This window comes from Vespula pensylvanica, chromosome 3, assembly GCF_014466175.1.
Source record: "Vespula pensylvanica isolate Volc-1 chromosome 3, ASM1446617v1, whole genome shotgun sequence".
In the NCBI taxonomy this organism is placed as follows: domain Eukaryota; kingdom Metazoa; phylum Arthropoda; class Insecta; order Hymenoptera; family Vespidae; genus Vespula; species Vespula pensylvanica.
This window is the reverse complement of record NC_057687.1, coordinates 3,925,294-3,936,425: the sequence shown is the minus strand read 5'-3', so window position 1 is coordinate 3,936,425 and position 11,132 is coordinate 3,925,294.

Genomic DNA, 11,132 nt, shown 5'->3' with positions numbered 1-11,132 from the left:
ACGGCGTTCGCGTTGCAAGGGCTCAAGGAGGCAAGTGCTTTTTGGCGTTGATCGGCAAGTATCGCGAATATTACACGATGCAGCCGGCGTTGGGCCATTGCCGCTTGTTCGTTGCCGGCCCGTCGGCAGGTATGAGCCATTTACTTACAGAAGGATAGGTACTCACGACAAAAGAATGTTTGGACTACTGGTGTGCCAGATGCCGAGAAGATGAACGAAGGGGGAAGCAGAGATATTCGTTTCCTTTATTCAGCTTTCTCTGTTCCGTGGATTAGTGTCACAGGCTTTCTCAATACGAATTTATAGCAAGACGTTCTCTTAGATTTTGTCACATTTCATTGACACCTGACGGATTTGAACAAATCATCACGTCAAGATCGCCTTCCGTACGAGTCCTCGTCTCGCGATGATACACGTGTACCTACACGCATTCGAATATATGCGACACCATAGAGGAAACATCTTCGAGATCCGATGGATCCATCGGTAGCTTTTTAAAAAATGCTGCTATGTAGGTCGAAGGGTGGCTAAAAACAGCGCGGCATCTGTGAAAACCATAAGTGAAAATAGCAAAGGCGAAAAAGATCCGCAGGGAAAGGTGCTGTACGCGTCCGGCAAAAGTTCGTAGAAAAAAGGAAGAAGGAAAAGAAATAGCTCGCGAGGGGTGGGGTAAAACTGGTGGGAGAGGAAACAGTGGTTGGAAAAGATACGAAATAAGAAAGTCCGGGTCTCCAAGTCCAAGGGACTGCCTGTTAGAGGGGCCTGCTGCCTTCGAGTCGGTGGTTCTCTTGTACTCCTGGGAAGTAGCGGCAGATGTTTCGACTCGGTTGGCGTGTGCCCGCTGCCACTTGGCTGCGAAGAAGACGATGCCATCTGCCCCTTCTCGTCTTCCCCTTCGCGCTTCTTCTTTCCTCTTTTCCTCCCCTCCGTCACCTCCTCCTCCTCCTCCTCCTCCTCCTCCTCCTCCCTTCACCTATCTCGAGCAAAGCGTACGCGTACCGCGTGCCGGTCGAGCAGTGATACGAAATTGCTATCGAAAATGCCACAAGCTTGCATTGGCTTCTCCCCCTTTTCCTCGAGACTCTACTCACCACGTCCCTTCTTCTTTCATCGAGCTATCTTTACGCGAAAGTGTTAGGTTTTACGATCTAACACGTTGTCGAGTTAAACGCGTGTTACGCTAATTAAAAGTACATACACATATATGAATGTCATTATAGATATTGGACTAGGAACCTGAAGGACGATTTAAATTTTCGATGAAACTTTTATCCAGCTCCGATCTTGTATAAATTCTTTCAGAAGGATATTATTAACGTTTTCAGGCTTGAAATCTCAGGAAAAGCATTCTCGAAAGGTTTAAAATCATGTAGATGTCCGATACGTCGAATGATGATACATCGATCATCGGTTTTGATCAATCGTCTGTTTACATAATTTTAGTAATTAACCTTCACCTCACGCGTGCGAATGACTTAAGTAGAAACATTATTCCATTATGATGTGCGGTACTAATGGTCAGTGAATTATGAGAGAGGCTAACCAGGTTGTTACCCTGTGTCAGCCACCGAGCGCTCATGAACACGCGGAATGATAATTCGTGGCACGCGTTCGCTCATCCTCCTTCGTAAAAGAAACGAGAGCGAGAGAGAAAGAGCAGGTTGGTCGAGAACAACGTGTGTCCTTCCATCGGGGAGAGAAATTTGAGATAAGACGTGTTTAAAAGTGCACGAATAACGAGGCGACGCGTGCGTGCTCGATAAGTTGAAAACCGAGCTCTTCTCGTAAAATACGATCGACCTTAATTGTTTGTCAAAAGAAAGAAGTGAAAAAAGAACGACAGATGGTACCCATCGATGGAAACGCGTGGATGCTGGCGTACCGTTTTCGCGTGGGCGCATCGATCGACGTCGTTGCATTCTCTATTTTGTTGTTTTTTCTCTACGCGTCATATGGTAACGACTTCAGTTATATTTCAATATCACCTTACGAATGTCAACGATTTGAAAAATGTCGAAAGCTCCAAAGTGTCCAATTTCGCGAGATTCTTCGCCCTTGTAGCTTCTTCTTTCTTCCTTCCTTTTTTTTCCTTTCTTTTTTTTTTTTTTCTTTTTCTACGTGACAAAGATTCATTCGATCTTGTTATCGGTTCTCTCGGAACCAGGTGGTACGAAAAGATAAAGCGTATCTTAAGTGAACCGCCGTTTTCGCTTTTCGGAGCTTAAGAAGGGAAAAAAGCAACAGATGCAAGATCGTTCTCGCGGATGCTATAGCTACAGAAAAGCATCGCTGCCAGTCAGGCTGCATGTCTTTCCTTCATGGCACGTGCCATGCCCTCCTACCACCGCCGACGAACAAGCCAGACACCGTGCTGAGCCTCGACTAAGCCGGATGGTATCCTCTCCTTTTCCTTCGACCTAGAAAAGTTTTCCTTTTGAAGGAGGACAACCATCTGTGCTACGAATAATGGTTTGAATATCGGTAACGCCCTAGTTCAACCGATCTGTCCATTATAAATATTTCACGAACTAACTACACTATCTCATTCGTCGATCGACGAAGTTTTTCAATGAGACGTTCAATGAGAGAAATTTGACACTAAAATTCGTAAATACTCGAATGAACGTCTACGTACAATGCAATTGTAAATCGAGAATCGAGAGAATATAATGCAAAATCAATGATCGCTTTCTTAATTGTGGAAATCATAAGATCGACATTCGACCGGTACTATTGTATTTCAATCGTTGTCGCGACGAGTACGCGATGGATATTAACGACAATGGACTTTTGTTAAGTTTATTCAATGCGTCAGTTATCCTATTGAAAATCGATCAACTTATTATGCGATATTGTAATATGTTCCACTGTACGCGGTATCGTTATTGACTTTCAGAAATTTCAGTTTCAGCTGACAATAATTTGGTGAAATAAAAAGTATCTCATACATGTCGTGGACGTCACGAATTGATAGAGATTTCGTAATTTGGAGGATACGAATTTTCGCTCGAGAAGTCTGACTGGTTGGTGCGGACAGGTGCAGTTTAGGTAGCACCTGATAAACGTGATTTATTCTCATCGATGTTTCCGAAATCAGTGTAAGCCGAATTTGTGAGTGCATTGGGAACCTCGTAGACTTTCCCTGGTAAAGAAATTTTGGTCAAGGATTTTCACGGGAGAATATTCGATCGGAACAGGTGCGCGATCAGGGGATGTCACGACCGACGAAGAATTTCAGGCAAAGCGCCGTGATTGGTTCGGCGTGTGGGCAGCTGTTTGTAGGCCTCCAATTAAGTAAGTGTTATGTCGTAACAGGTGTCGCATGATTATCAGGTATGGCAACGAGAGGGCTGACCAATAAATATCCTCGGTAATATTCTAGTCCTGCGCATCTCGTAAGATACACGATCTGCTAAAGTACCAACTCGATAGCGAGTTTCACGAGAATGCACCTGCAAATTTTGGAAAATGAATAACCATCGATCCCCCGAGATTTTTCATTCGAGCTCGAGTAAGAAACATTCTTCGTTGAAAGGATAACTCGTAAAATCGCATTCGTACAATTTATCGCGATCCAATTTGCGCACGAGCGTATGTACGGACAGATTTTCATTCCGAGGGGTGAATCTTATTAAGTTGTAGAAGGGGTCCCGATCTTCGGGACTGTACAGGTTTCTTTCAAATCCAGTTTCATATTCGCCAAACCACATTTCTTTCGTTCAGACGACCAAGATCACGAAGGATAATTTCCCATTAGTATAGAAACATGAGAAAAACAAGAAAAAAGAAAAAAAGAAACGAAAACGAGTAAGCGATTTCATCGTCCACCAATTTTTAACTTTCCACGTACGTACATGCAGAGATTCTGTAACCATGGTTAACCATAATCAATACGTACGATTCTACTATGATAAAATTTATTGGTTGATCAATATGCATGTAATTGAACGTCATTCTATCGTCCATCCCATGGTAGAAATCATTTTATCGTAAAAACACGAAGGATTTCAAAGAAGGAAAGGCTGAAGGAACCGTTCGTATATGGCAAAACGAGGGGGGACTTGGTTACGTTTCAGAAACGGAGGGTGACACGCATGCGTGCCCGAGTATATCGTGCGCGTGGATATACGAATCGTGTGCGAGTACACGTATCTCGCGCGCGCTAAGCGGTATAGTAGAGAATCACCTACCTTTCTGCCTACCAACCTACCTATCCACGCAATGACGCAGCCATCGTAGCACGGTGGTAGCACGTGCTTAAATCCGAGCAGCTGCCTGTTTACAACTCCCGGGCAGGAAGGATATTCGCTTTCGACCCCCACCGCCACTTCCTTCCCATCTTATTCTTCTCGCACGAAGAATCCCCTTCTCGCTTTCTTCCTTTTCCTCCCATGTGTCTCGTTCTACGAACCGATACGGAAATCATCCTCTTCGCGTCTCTTTAGATCTCCTTTCAAATTTTTCTCTTTATTAAATCTTAAAGGGGGGAATGGGTACGAGGGGTTGAGGGGAAGGAGTATAGATATATTCTATGGCAAAGATCGCGAAAGAAAAAAAAGAAAAATATATGAATTTATTTCTTCGTCTTACAGTTATACATAATCTTCATTTAAGACAAGTTCATACGTACCTACACGTGTTTATATAAGTATATAATATATGCATGGTACGGTCTAGAAAGGGGTGATTCTTCTTCAAAAAAATCAATCGAAATAATCCATGCACGTGTACGGTTGGATTATGTATGATCGGCTGAATGTATGATCACACACCTATACGTGAATCCGTACATACGTAGTACGTATGATATACGATGTCTAATAAAAGCACTCTTGTCTTAAATCCTTCTACAAACTTTGATGCATTTACGATTATATTATAAATCTATATAAATATAATTCTCATAGGGAAGATCTCTTACTTTTTATGAGATAGATAAAAAAAAAAATGTAAACTTACGTTTCTATCGGAACGTGTGTCGTATGCGATGAAGAAGGTAAGTAGAAAGAGTTAAAATCCGAATATGGATCTCTGAGATCGGATAGTTGGGAAAGCGATCATGCGAACACTAAATAACATCGGAAAGCATCGAATACCACCAGTGGACGAAAGCGTTGGTGTCTACCTGCTCGCTAGTATGAAAAAACCGCGAGGAAAAGCAAAGGAGGGCAGCGAGGCGCGGCAGCTGTGGGCTTCACCGCAACATCTGGCGGCATCGGATATGTATTCGGCGATGCCACGCGCCACTTCCACTTCTTCTTCTTCTTCTTCTTCTTCTTCTTCTTCTTCTTCTTCTTCTTCTTCTTCTACTTCGTCTTCATCGCCTTTTCTATATATCTTTTTCTCTCTTTATCTCGTGACCGCACGTGCGAGCCGTCATTTCCTTTTATCTACGGGATTCTAAGCTTTTCCGGCGATTTGATTTCTCCTCGGGTGCTTTTCTTTTCTTTTCTTCTCTTCTCTTCTCTTTTCTTCTCATCGATGGAGCCACTCGAGGCACGTTTCTATCGTGGCACGCGCGCCACGTCCGATTGTCGCGACGACAATACCTCCTCCCCTTCCAATTTCTTGAAAGATGCGAACGAATGCGCTCGTTCGAGCGCCAGGAAAAAGGAGCATTGAATTTTTCCTTTCGGCTCAAACGTGGACGGAATTTCTTTTCCGATTATTCGATTCCTAAATTCTAAGCTATCCTCTCGATCACGTTCCTCCATTTTCAATGGCTTCTTCTAAATCGCAAGAGAGCTTGGAAATCAATTTTCTTGTTGAATAATAGGAAATATATTTTAAGTAAGGTCAGGATACGTTGGATAAATGAATAAGTTTATCGTCCGGGGATAACGAGAATCGAATGAAATGTTCATTCGCGGAGGAGTTGCTTTCATTCGATTCGTATTCGTCCAGACCTTGATACGGACCGCGAACATTCCCACGACAGGAAGACTGACATTAGGTTTCCTGCCGAGTGCACGGACCGGAAGATAATTTCTTTCCAAGCCACTAAGTCCTACCAGTGAAGAATTATTCTTCCTTACGATACCGCTTCTTCCTCCTCGAAATTTCTCCTTTTGCCAGCGTGGTCGAACGAACGTTCAAAAGTTAATTTTGTATCTTTAATTTATTATCATTAATTTTAAAATATCATTGAGTTTTGTTAATCGTCGATCAAAATATGAATCTATAGTGAAATAGTGTCAACGATTAGTTATATTTCTGAATAAAATCTATCCAATTTATATCTTCGAAAATCGATAAAAGGGAAGAATTAACATCGATTGAAACGTACCGAATGTGAAATAAAAGAAATAAAATTTAATGGCTCCTTCGAGCAAAGTCGGACTTCTCCTTTATATCATCCGGATGTACGCTTGAAGCCGTCTCTTCGAGGTATTCCCCTTCGTTCTGCGTTCAACCTACATGAAACGAGGATCGTCCAGGTTTGTAACTTTTATGGCTTTCGTAGGCGCTTACATTTCACCGCGTAGACCCATTGTGAAAGCTGTTCCTTTAAATGACATCATTTTGAATAGATCAGTCCTTCCTTTAATCGTCGGTTCAAATAAAAAAGATAATTGTCTCTTGTAAAAATGACTATTTTTCTATGTATTTCTCAAAGTAAATAACTTATGCTACATGGCTACATGGATTTATATACAGAATGTTTCAGAACATGACTATACTGCTGAATTCAGCACGCTAAAATAAGAAAAGAAATTCGCATTAACATATGTCCGACATGACCTTGTTTTCGATTGTTTCCGAACAGCTGTTTTTATATCAATTGTTTACCTCCCTTTATAAGAAATTCCTTAAAATGACTACCTTCGGCTCAAACATTAACTTCTAGATGTCTTATCATTGAGATTTGGACTCATTCAGAATTTATTGGCAATCTCCAATAAAATAATACATTACCGGATTATTTATTGTTGTGTTGTATAAACCAATTGCTTCAAGTATCTCGATGCATAAAATTCTATTGAATTTAAATCCAATGATCGAGGCGACCGATCCATCCTTCGGTGATCAATAGAATTTTTCTAAAGACTAATTAAAATTGAAAAACGGTTTTATCTCAGAAACAAGGTGATATGGGGAATGTGTTTATGTGAACTTTTTTTCTTATTTTAATGTGCTGAATCCATTAACGAAGTTATAAAAGCAGATGTTCTGAAACACTCTCTATATTGATCAGAAAGTAAAAAATCTGTACATGTCGAGGAAAGTAAAGTATACAAATTTGACAAGTATTATTTGGACCACGAGGTAGGCCAAGGCGAAGGGTTGCTTTCCTCGGCAAATAGTAAGCAAAGTGGAGGCGAAACTGCTTGTTTCGTTGCCACGAGACTGTGTAGATACGCGTAAGGAAGCGTAACGCCTACGTAGAGCCGAGCCTCTGACTCGCGACTTCCGGTCAAGCGGCAGGAAGTACGCTCGGTGCCTCGCCGTCGCTGACGCCGACTTAGCCGACGACGCCGATGTCTTTAGTCCTAGCCAAGAGCTATAAAGTTTCTTTTAACGGTGTCCTTTTAATAATTCTTCTTCGTCCATTCAATCGCATCTTAGATTAATTCGTATTCCTTCGTTGTATTTTTAGGATCACGGAGAAATTCAGAGATAATTTTGAAACGTAACAATATTAAAAGAGAGTTTATCATATCGTTAATCAGTTTGTGTTATTTAACGAGTATCTTAATGCTAGAAATGAAATGCCTATGAAGAAAGCGCGTTAACGGACAAAATTAGTCCACTGTGATACTTCATTGTAATCTCGAAGATCTGAATTTCTAAATAGCTCGGTCTGTCCGTGTACTAAATTTTACTTAAGCTGAATCGAAAGCGTTCTCAACAGCAGTAAATTAGCTAACCCAAGTTAAATACGAAAACGTTATGTTCTATCTAGATATTTACGAATCTCCCTCGAAATGTTACTTCGCGATTACGAACGAGTTTCAGGATTCTCAAGCGGTTTACTGTTTCGATTCAAATAATTTGGATTTCAAAAGAAAGGTAAACCTTTAGTCGGGTTTTCGAACGATTTGCCACGTAATAAAATAGAAGTAAAACTATTACAACGTATTACAAAAGGTTTGTTCATCTTTATGAAAGAAAAAAAGAGAAAAAGAAATCAAGAAACAATGATAGGTGTCGTCGAGGTGACACAGATTCGAGTGTCTGCCATCGAGAAGAAAGAGGGAAAAAACGAACGAAACAAAAAAAAAAAAAATCGTATCCACTCACGAATGCGTGAAAACCACAAATATGTGATGACGGATTGGAGTACAGGAAGAGAAACGTACGAAATAAAAATTTTGGGGAACGGCAAGCCGTTCATTTTTTGGCACGAAGCTTCAGCAACGTAGCGTGACAGAACATAGAGAGGAACGTATTCATACGCGTGTGGGCCTTGTCTACATAGAATACGTATACTAACGTATCTACGTTGTATACGCTCGTGATGCACACGTTAGGTACCATAAGAGAGCCTGTTGGAGCTGTAGAAGGGTCGGAGGTTCACCGTTTCACTTGGCTAATTCCGTTCGCTCGCTCGTTCGACTCCGCCGACGTTACTTCTTTCCCTTCGCACGCCGAAATAAAAGCTTTAATTTCGTCTTGGCCAGCCGCCGTTCGTAATTGGTATAGATACCGACGATGCGAAGCGAACAAGCGACTCGACTCGCACGGCCGATTCCAGCACGGTTCTCTACCGGCCGATCGAAGGAAGAGATCGCCAGACGACGAGGAACATTCTAATTGCCCCTGAATATATATAATTACAAAAACCTTCAAACTTCGCTTAATCTAAGATTTTTTTTATATATATATATTATCTTATTATTTCTACTGTTGTTATCGTTACTTGTCGTTCTTTCTCATTTTCCTTTTTTTTTTTCTTTTCTTTTTCATACATAACAAATGATAACTCGATCTCAATTAGCGATCGATACAAAAATCTTGCAAATGAGAGACAACGATAAGAACCAATTAATTATCTTCGCGAAACATACTGGAGATTATATTCGACGATAGATTACGATCTTTCCGAATGAAATACCGAGAATCGAGCGATACAGGAAGTCCTTCTCGCGAATCAACAGGTGAATCGTCCGCTACTGGAATGTTCTGAGCATGTTTTCATTGGCCAATTCAACCAATTACAAGAGCACCAATTCTAACCGGTTAAAATTTGAAAAGCGATTTCGATCATAGGGATCGACGTGCCTTTGTAACCTCGCGAATTTTATCCGTCGGTTCTTTTCTTCTCTATCGTTCTTACTTTCAAAATCGAAACCAACGAAACACGTACGATCTCGTCGATATCTTATTTCGTGAAATGAGAAAAAGAGAGGAAAAGACGCGACGTTACGTATTCGCGGCAAAAAAAAAAATATTAACATAGAAAGTTGCACGGCTGGTAAATCTCGGCCAATTATATATTTACAAAGAGTCGTTCTAAATTTTATACACATATTTTAACCGATCGGTTCTCTTTACTCGTCACGCTTTTAATTTAAGAGCGCGTTACATTGTCTCGCGTGTGTTCTCCGTTACTCCCACCACAACTTTCCTCGAAGGAACGTAACGACTTTCTTTTAATACACCGAACAAGAATATCGCGGGTACCAGGATAACGTCCGTTTGTGTAACATCGGACACTCGAGCGGCTCGAAAAGAAATCCGGAAAGAACGAGGTGGACGACCTTGCCCACAGGCACGGCTATGGATACCTCTGAATTAGATCATAATACATACCTTCGAGTGTCTATTCGCAGTCGGATACATTACGCCCTGCCGGCGTTGTAAGAATCTCACACGATGAATATTCGATCCGAGTCATCCAACTCGTTTCCCTAAAACATTACGTTTCTTTTTTCAAGATACCCAAAACTTTTGCAAAGAGCAACGTTGTATGGTCGATAAGAATGTATTTCGAAAAAAATTAACGAACAAGATCGATCAAAGAAAAATACTCGATTTCAAAGAGATTTCTGTTAAAACATTTATAAAGAGTTTTATTGATTCGTATAAAATCGATTCGGCAGTGTCGACGCGTTGACAAGAGACGATAATTTTGGTTTTTTCCGTAAGAAGAAAAGAAACGAAAAAAAAAAAAAAAAAAGAAAAAGGAAAAGAAAAAAGGTCGAGAGAGAGAGAGATATATATTTCAGGGTAGGAACGTGAGGTGACTCACCCTGCATAAGTAAAAATATTCGAGATGAAAGATGCAAGTGTAGATGATACTCGAAGTAATTGGCCGAGGATTAAAGTCGACATATACGTCTGTATATATGTGTACATACATACGTATTCACTGGATAAGGTAGTAGAAAAAGAAAGAGTGAGAGAAGGAAAAAGGAGGGGAAGAGGCATTGCACCTGAGAGCAGGTGCGTCGCAAGGTCCCTATTCTTTCTCTTTCTCTCTTCACCGCTTCTTTTTTTTCTCCCGCAATACCTCTCAACGATCAGTCCGATGCACTGTACACAGGGGACATTAAGCCGATCAAGTATAGCAATTCGATTTCCAAATTCATTTCGGCTTATCTTTTTCCTTTCTTTGTTTCCACCCTCCTGATGTAGCCACTATCTTCAACTTTCTCCTTTGTCCTTCTTTCTCTCTTCTCTTCGTCGTCACGTTGCATTCATTGCAACCTTTGACACGGGTTGACCTTCGGAAAGGTGAATAGGGATGTTGTAATTACGTATTATATCTCTATAGATAAGCGCACACGTACATACACATACATATACGATCTTCCTTTCGTATATATCGTGAATATAACGATTTGTAATAATAAAAATTTGCGAATAATTTTCTTCTCGACATTGAAATATTCCAAAAGTCGTAAGATCTTCGAAACAACTGATAAACTGGTAAAGTACCGATGGGGTTAGGAAAAATGTTAGGGTCACCATCAGGCATCAGGCGTAAGACCAAGTCCGGCATACGATCGGCTCGAATCCAATCACGCAGATGACGACGCTGCTTCACCGGCAGCTGCAACTTCGTACTTGCGCATCGGTGAACATTGCCTCCAGCTTTCGGACCTTTGCTGTCACACCAGCGAATGTACGGATTTGTACTTGCTAAGTTCGAGGCCATAATGTGTCTCGATTTGCATCGAAAATAAAAC